We start from the raw sequence: 9,083 nt of genomic DNA, 5'->3' as shown, positions 1-9,083 counted from the left end.
TCCACCTATTGTACCATTAATACATATTATATACAAGTATTTAGGTAAGGGTGAACACTCCATCTATTGGACCATTAATACATATTATATACAAGTATATAGGTAATGGTGAACACTCCACCTATTGTACCATTAAAGGGCCACTGCAATTCTATTTCTTTCTTTACAATACATGTAATATGTTCATACTGCCCCCTAATGAAAGGAATGTATGATTAAATGTTGATTTACTGCAAGTTGTCACCTCTTCACTTGAAAAATCTGACGAACATTCGCCGCCCCGTTCGAAAGATACAATTTCTAGAACTTGTTGTGACCGAGCCTCCATAGCAATGCATGTTAGGAAGGTGAAGTTCAAGGTTATGTGTTCCTACTATGATGACATAACAGGAATGCTTTCATATGCAAATATAAATTCTCGCTCAGCAGAGGGTGTCATGGATGTGGAAGCAGCATAATTTCTAACTAGATTTTCACTATTCGTGGTCACTTTTTTCTCCTCAGTGCTATAGAAATGGTTGTGGTTGTCGGTGGCCAAATGGTTAAACCACTTGCCTCTTACCACTGCGGTCGGGGTTCGAACCCCATTCAGGGTTCGATTAAAATTTACCACGCTGTAAGTAAGAAGAGTGTCGTTCAGTTTGACTACCGAACAACACAGGTTTTCCCTGGGTTCTCCGGTTTCCTCCCGCATTAACACTGAACCCATGAGGGATGGCCCTCACTGGACTTCTTGGACAAGTGTTTAAAGGTGCCTGTAAATGGGCTTTATGCCCGTTGGTTTGCCTGAACAAATAAATAAATTAAAAAAAATGTGTTAAGTGGCTATTTTTTATTGGTTTGATGAAAAGTGAAAAATAGAATTGCAGTGGCCATTTAAAACATATTATAAGTATTTAGGTACATACACCAGATACACATTATCTCCAATGAGTTGACACTATTCTGTATGTTGTCAAATAATGATGTCATGAATTTTGTCATTGTCATTTTTTGATAGCCCCAGAAAGTCAAAGGATCGTTCTATGATATACTTTGTGTGTCTACAGTTCATGCTTGGTGCTGCCATATTTGTTTTGATCTTGCATACTATGTATATAATTGCTACCATACTCCGGTCATCATATCGGCAACATAACATAGCCATGCATTGCAATATTGTAAGAGTAGGTCTGTTAGTATCATAACATTGTAACATGTACCAAGGCATCACTGCACTGTACCCCTAGAAATTATTACGCAATTTGGAAGTTCGACGTTTTTACGGACCACTGATGACATATACATAGTGCAGTTGAATTTCTGGGTTGTAGAAGTATGACATTTATATTGTCGATAATTGAAATTTGTTTTAAATGTTTTAAAAGAATAACTACATTTTAATGTTTGTTAGTACAGTAATATTCCTAAATCATTGAGTTGAATTGAGAAATCGGGACTTGCAGCAACACGGAGCACCATATATAAACATTTGCGATGCAAGTGATGAACATATTCAGTTATTCAGAGCCCATAATTTTGTATCTAAAATGATGTTTTTCTTTGGAAAAAATCTGCTTTAAGTGGCTTTTAAATATATTGAGATGAAACCATATAATAATGGGAGACATACTTTATTTTTTGTTTGTTTTACCGGATATGTCTGAATTTGATTGATGAATCCTGTGACTCAAATATTACATGATCAATGCTACACTGTACAAAAAGTGAGATTTAACAGGGTGGGTAAACCATGTGGTAAACATGGTTAAAGTACCATCTTTGTCCATGTTTGTCCTCGTGTGACCATGTTCACACATCTTGTTTACCAACACCTTTGACCAGCAGACTCAGTAGCACTTTTCATACTAAATTACGTAGCCAGTGAAATATCTTCACACATCACAATATGTTACCTTTATACTTTCCATGGGTAAAGAAGGGGATATATGCTCTTTTAGATTGGGGCTATATAGAACTGTGTTTATCCACATTTAGAGAGGGGTCCAAACTTGGACACACATTGGCATTATAGATCTGTGTATCCTCCATGGGGTAAAGTAGGGAGTATGTGGTCATATAGACTGGGGGGGGGGGGTGTAGAACCATGTTTATCTACATTTAGAAAGAGGTTCAAACTTGGACACACAATGTTAGCATTATATCTTCATATCCTCCATAGGGTAAAGTAGGGAGTATGTGGTCATTTATGATTTAGACTAGGGTGTATAGAATGCGAAAACAGCTGTTTATATACCATTCTACCTGTTGCTTATTGGGTAATACTAAGATAAACAGCCACATTCGTTCAATATATTAATATTATGATTATTGGAGGTGCTGAAACGGATAACCGAACTGGAAAAACTAGTGTTTCTAAACTTAAAGGTTACAGACTTAATTTGAAATAACAATTTTCAATCTTATGATAGTATATCAGAAGTTTATAGGACTAACGTTCTTCATATTATCGTGAACGAGGCTGCTTGCGTAACCATTGACTAAATTAGCTTAATCCAGATGTTGTGCATTCGCTCGGTCGTTACAAATGCTAATGACCTCAAACTTATGAAATCGGCTTTAGTTACCCGACCCCACTAAGATTTTCACGCCGACCCGTACCTTTTTTTTACGTATTTGAACGAAGTCGCGAAAATCGTGAAGTCTCGCAAGAAATAGTGGGTGCGGAAACTGACACCAACTTAAAAAACAATATAAACCTATTCTTCCAATCTGTAATGGCTGTACATCTGATAGAAAGAAATAAACAACACAGAGACCATTTGGAAAACAATGGAAAACCTGAACTAGACACTCACACATGAAAAAAATACAAGACAATAAAATAAAAAATCTACCAACCCAACTATTTTAACATTGAATGTAATCGGAACCACACAATTTTTTTTTATTTCGCCTTACATGTATTTCCATTCAGAATTTTTTTGTAATTTTCATTATGAACTCAAATGCATGTACATTTGTCCTCATGTGGCCTTGAAGTTTTCTCACCAATTCTTAGAAAGTTGTCATCATAACTTATAATATTGTGAACCTTGTATCCAACCAAATTATTTTCATACTTTGCCTTATTATTTTACCCTTGGAGTTGCTATGATGAATATGCTGTTTTATAGAGTTTAACTAATGTATTTTTAGTTGGGGTTATTTTCTGTTAAAAGTATGTTTGAGGGTTCAGTACGATTGAGTGAATGATTGTGTAGTCAGGCCTGACGCTGAGTAATTGTGATGTTATGATCGGGAAATATTCATTTATTGGCAATTCATCACACAACATTAAAGGTATACTATGTTAGATGTCTCTAAATTCTTTAAACGTCATTTATTTCTTTTCATATTTGTGTTCATTAATTCACAGTATTTGAATCATTTAGTTCCATTTGTCTCATTTCACATTGTCACATTAGAAGTACATGTGTTCTTTTCATCTTCCAATTCTGAATCATTTATTTGCAATTGTTCATTCCATGTGTGCTTTCATGTGTATGCTGAACTTCAAGTCAAATATATTTGTTCAATTTCGTTGGTCTTGTTTTTTACTGCTAATGGTTGAGGTGTTACTATTTACTTCCTAAGTTTTATTTCTTAACTTCAACCCCTCTAAATGAATAAGGTTACATTTGTTTGGTAGTTGATTTGAAGTGATTTCTTATCTCATCAAACGCGTTGCATCGCTAAAGGACCCACTTGGATATTTGTCACCTCTGCACATCAAGGCGAAAATGCTAATGCTGTGGTCTATTCGTAAGGTAATTAAAAGTTCAATGTACAGTTGAAGGTGACAAGTTCATTGCTAAAAGTTTCCAAACGATAAGATGTGGCTGTATAGTGTTAAAAGCACTTGAAAAGTCAAAGAACATTAATCTGATTGAACTTCCAGGTTTTTCTGAATGAGAATATACATTATTTAAAACATGTAACATCACATCCTTCTATACCCCTGTTCTTACGATAGGCAAACTGTAATGGGTCAATAAAATCAGAGACTATAACTATTAACTTATTTGTAAAACTACTCGTTCACAGACTTGCATAACGGCAGACGTCAACGCAACTGGTCTAAGATCGTTCATTGATGATATCACAGCTTTCTTTGGGACAGGAACAATATGAGAAGTTTTCCATGACATCGGAGCTAAGTCATGTTGAAAGCACAAATTGAATATGACAGACAGAATACGAGCAAGTTGATCAGCGCACAAGTTCAGAACACAGTGAGTAAAATTATCAGGCCCCGACGCTTTGTTTGGGAGCACACTGGAGCACCCGAAGCACCTCTTCCTTGTCGGTCGAGAGACGGTCGCCATCAGTGATATTTGAGGACGCTGCTCTCAGTTCATTCCTGATTGCTATGCTCGAAAGAGAAAACATAGCAATCAAACCTGTTATAGAATGCATTTAGTTCGTTTGCACGAGTTGTTGAATTGTCTCCTGTAGCATTGGTGTTTTGCTACCATCAGAGTAACCACTCATAAGTTTCAGTACATTCCATCTACAGCTGAATGAAACTACTACTTAGGGGTAGAACAGAAGTCTCTCTGTACAGCTCAGAGTAAAAATGGAGGTGTACAGTCGATTTCAGTGTGCAGGAAAACTGATGTAATAAAACATGACAAAAGTTACACTTGATCAATATATTGCTCAAAGTAATGTAGTTGGAAAGATTGTGATGAATTGGTTGATTTAATGTTGGTAGGGATAAGCTTATTGGGACCTACAATGAGTGAACATGATAGTCAAGATTTTGATGGTGATAAAATAGTATCACAGTATTGACTCATAGGACTAAAATAATAAGACAGACATTAAGAGAAATATATAGACAAACAAATTAATATTTTCAATGTTTAAAGTTTGTGGCTAATGACTTTTCCATTTGGCTGATTTGAAAATGAACAATGTTATTCTAATGGCTATGACGGTTTTGTTTTTTAAACCAACAGCTGCAGTGTTGACTGTCTTTAAAATGTGTTGTGACATATTGTGAGAGACCTTGTTAATTACTTTTCATCCGTGTCAGAGAATTAGATGTCATTCAATAAAATAAATATTGATGGTCAACACCCCTGGAAAATAACCCCAATCAATACAAGTACACTGGAAACTGATGGAAAACCCAGGGAAAACCTTGGAATTTTTTTTTTACTCCAAGTGTTTGAATCCTGCTTTCCTTACCTTCAGGGTTAATTATCAAAATCAAGCCAATTTCTGTCTATCACAGACACATTGTAGAATTGAAATAACGCCAATTTCTTTTAAAACATGTTTACAAGTAATATTGAAAAAAAAAGAACTATAGGCAAGCATCATTTTGGTGACAATAAGTCTGAAACTTATGTCGAGAAACAAGTGTATGTGTTTCAGTAGTAAGGCATCATTTTACATCGGCTAGCACACATTTAGGCAAAATGATGGAAATAGAAAAAACATACAAGATTGTCACAAATGATAGACCTTCAGAGTGTTTTGTTTGTTTATAACTTTAAAATCAGGGGTTGTCGGTTGTGCCGAGTGGTGAAACCACTTTCCTCTTACCACTGTGGTTGGGGTTCAAACCATTCGTTGTTTAGTTTGACTCTACTGAACAATGCAGGTTTCCCCGTGTACTCCGGTTCCCCTTGCATTATCAAACACTGAATCCATGAGGGATGACCCTCACTGGATTTCTTGGCAGATAAGTGTTTACTTAGAGAACTATCCAGTATAATTATTTTTATTATTATTTTTATTATGTACTTGAAATACATTCTCAGGTGTGTAAAAAGAAGTGCAATATGTCACATCTTGATAGGACAAACAATTTATTATACCAGAAGTGAAATTGAAAATTCTCTTGTCCATTGACAAGTGACCTTTGAAAAAAAAATTGAAGCCTGCAGGTGCAAAGCATAGTCCCAGGTGAACATTTTTGTTGCCCAACTTCAGTTTGAGCACTGTGTTGACATAAGAGATTATATAGTATTTAAAGCCTTATCACTTTGCTTAAAGGATACTATCTATAGTATTGTAATCAAGATTTGGACTGAGTTGTTAAATGGTGCTAATGCCAAGCAAAGTGATATTATCCTTAGGTAGGTGGATGAGAGTCACGCATGTATTGCTAATATTCATAGATATCTCCCTCCAGGTGTACACTTTTCACCACTCTCATGACTCCTTTCCTTTACTTCTTAGCCGAGGGAAAAGACAACATAACATAGCCGACTACCCAGTTTGTAAGGGCCACTCAGTATACATCTCGAGTACCAATATCTAATGTCACAATGTCTCACATTGATACTTTACCAACCAAATTTGATAATTGCATTACAATCTACTCTCCCTAGCTCCCATGTCTTTCAATGCAAAATACACTTTACCATCAATACCTCAAAACTATAACTCAGGAATATTGTCATAGCCGACACTTTTCCCGGATTTTGCATGTGCAAAAACGGCAACAATCTCTTGATGAGTAAAATTTGCATTCATTGATACATGGCTCTCATATATCGGGAGTTCATATATTCTTTTAATGCACTTTTAGCACAACTGAACTGATTATTTTTTCTTGAGTGCTTGGAAATATCCTGTGTCAACACACAATTTTGCCAGTATAAAGACTGCTACTTCCACTAATTCCTTTTGGCTCAGGTGTGTTACTTGTTGTCTGCTAAAGGGCCTCCATGCCTTTCATCTATTTATACATGGCACTCCTATGGACCTTTCATAATTTGTTATACAGTACTTATGGTGTGATGTACAAAGGCAGATAATTTCCACCCGAATGGTACTGTGTATTGCTCACATACCAAATCCCAGCACATTTGAAACCCAAAAGCTTTCTGTCGTGTGATATTTTAACATGGTCATACCAACTTTTGTCATCACATTTGAAGTGAAAAATCTCCTTGTTCTAGATATCTTGTAACTTCCACCCATTGATCTAATTTGAAGTCCTCCTATTTTATCCAGAGACTCGGGTATCTCATATCAATGCACATACATGGTTTAAAGGCATAACTAATAGTGGTGGTGGGTCCTTTCCAACTTTCCCTCACACTGATAGTGCTCCAGACTTTAATCTGTCTGATATAGTTGTAGAAATAAACTGGCCAAAGTCTTTACATCCAGGACTGTTTTGAAGTACTATAAGTGATGGGTATGAATGATTATAAGACTTGCTCTTAAAATTTCCCTTACAAGGAGTCACATAGTGAGATACCTATATTCCCTCTGATAGCCAGTCTATGATTTGTTTTTCACAACTATTGTCAACTTGTCCCACGTATGTACGTGATTATGTATTTTAACGGCTATTAAATCATTTTGGTTTCTTAATGTCATGTACCAGGGAGATATGTTGATTTTTTCCCTAGGCTACTGCTTCAACATCCGAGACGTAGAGTCATGCCTGGGTGCACCCTCAACAGACACCCAAGAGAAGGTTTCACATTACTGCACATTTATATTCCATTTCCCACATTGGAATATCGAACTGAAAGAAAATTTTAACACCCCTTTTAATTACATGTAGAAGGCACCCCAGACAGGATCCTACAAAAGGCAGGCTGTCATAAGGCAATGCCTTTTGGTGATCACACCCCTGTCTCAGAGTACTAATATCTTAACTTACAAGCTCACACTCAAATAGAGAACACATGAATGAAATTTATTCAAGGTTTAATTTTAATGACTCCATCTCACAGGGAATTTTTTCTTTACAATATCTGGCGAAGTTCCTAACAATACCACAAACATAACATTTCAAATATCTGGGTTTTACATCCACGTCTTCTCTGTAGTTTTTGGCCGGACAATATGGAGTATGATTAGTATAATGGGTAGGGCACTTCCCATGTTGAAGGAACTTAGACACTTTTGATGCAATTTCTTCCTCTTCTTTATTTCCCAACAACAGAATGATAAGGTGCCCTGCTTCTTGCCCAAAATCATTTGTCTCAAATATGGCCAGCACTGCTTAATCCATTCAGTATTTGTGTGGCCTTGTGTTCCATGTTGGTGTTTGTGCTAGCTCCATCACCTTTTGTAGAGCATTGTCCACAGATGTAGCGTTTGCCGTCTTTTTCTAATTCCTCTAATTTCTTTTGTAGTCCGTCCAACTGCAGCTGCACCTGCAACATATAAAGTACACTCTTAGTACATATTCTACAGTTCCAAACTGCTTCTCACTTTCCCTCACAGGGAAGTCTTTGTCCCTCATTGACTATAAAATGCCTTGACTCACATGGTACATAGTATTCTACAATTCACATCTAATTCTCACTTTCCCTCACAGGGAAGTCTTTGTCCCTCATTAGTCCCCGCGGACGAAGTCCGGAACGGGGACTTATGGATTGGGTTCCGTCTGTCCGTCCGTCCGTCCGTCCGCAGCTGTTTCTTGGAGATGCCTGGACCGATTTTTTTCAAACTTGGTACAGGAGCAACATACCATGGCATACATATGCACGTCAATTTGTTTTATGATACGATCCAATATGGCCGCCTAGCAACCATTTTGTTTGCGAATTTTTCCTGTCTAAAGCCATAACTCAGACATGCTTGAACAGATCTCATTTAAAGTTGGTATTAGGACAGTGTTCTATGACATACATGTGCATATCCATTTTCATTGTGATACGATCCAATATGGTTGCCTGGTAGCCATTTTGTTTGCGAATTTTCCATGTCCAAAGTCATAACTCAGACATGCTTGAACAGATCTCATTCAAAGTTGGTATTAGGACAGTGTTCTATGACATACATGTGTATATCCATTTTCGTCGTGATACGATCCAATATGGCTGCCTGCCAGCCATTTTGTTTGTGAATTTTCCATGTCCAAAGCCTAACTCAGACATGCTTAAACAGATCTCATTCAAAGTTGGTATTAGGACAGTGTTCTATGACATACATGTGCATATCCATTTTCGTTGTGATACGATCCAATATGGCTGCCTGGTAGCCATTTTGTTTGCGAATTTTCATGTCCAAAGGCATAGCTCAGACATGCTTGAACAGATCTCATTTAAAGTTGGTATTAGGACAGTGTTCTATGACATACATGTGCATATCCATTTTCGTCGTAATACGATCCCATATGG

General features: G+C 36.8%; 1 long non-coding RNA gene across 1 annotated transcript in view; it reads right to left on the bottom strand.

The window, feature by feature from the left end:
* Positions 1 to 7,644: 7,644 nt before the first annotated feature.
* LOC144453281 (uncharacterized) overlaps positions 7,645 to 9,083 on the bottom strand; it is a 7,856-nt gene continuing 6,417 nt past the window's right edge. The window contains exon 3 of the long non-coding RNA XR_013482405.1: positions 7,645 to 8,114. This is a non-coding gene — a long non-coding RNA (uncharacterized LOC144453281). The remainder of the gene's footprint in view (positions 8,115 to 9,083) is intronic.

The sequence above is a fragment of the Glandiceps talaboti genome, unplaced genomic scaffold (assembly GCF_964340395.1).
Source record: "Glandiceps talaboti unplaced genomic scaffold, keGlaTala1.1 scaffold_35, whole genome shotgun sequence".
Classification (NCBI taxonomy): domain Eukaryota; kingdom Metazoa; phylum Hemichordata; class Enteropneusta; family Spengelidae; genus Glandiceps; species Glandiceps talaboti.
Note: the sequence above shows the minus strand (reverse complement) of the source record. Positions and strands in the feature narration are given on the sequence as shown.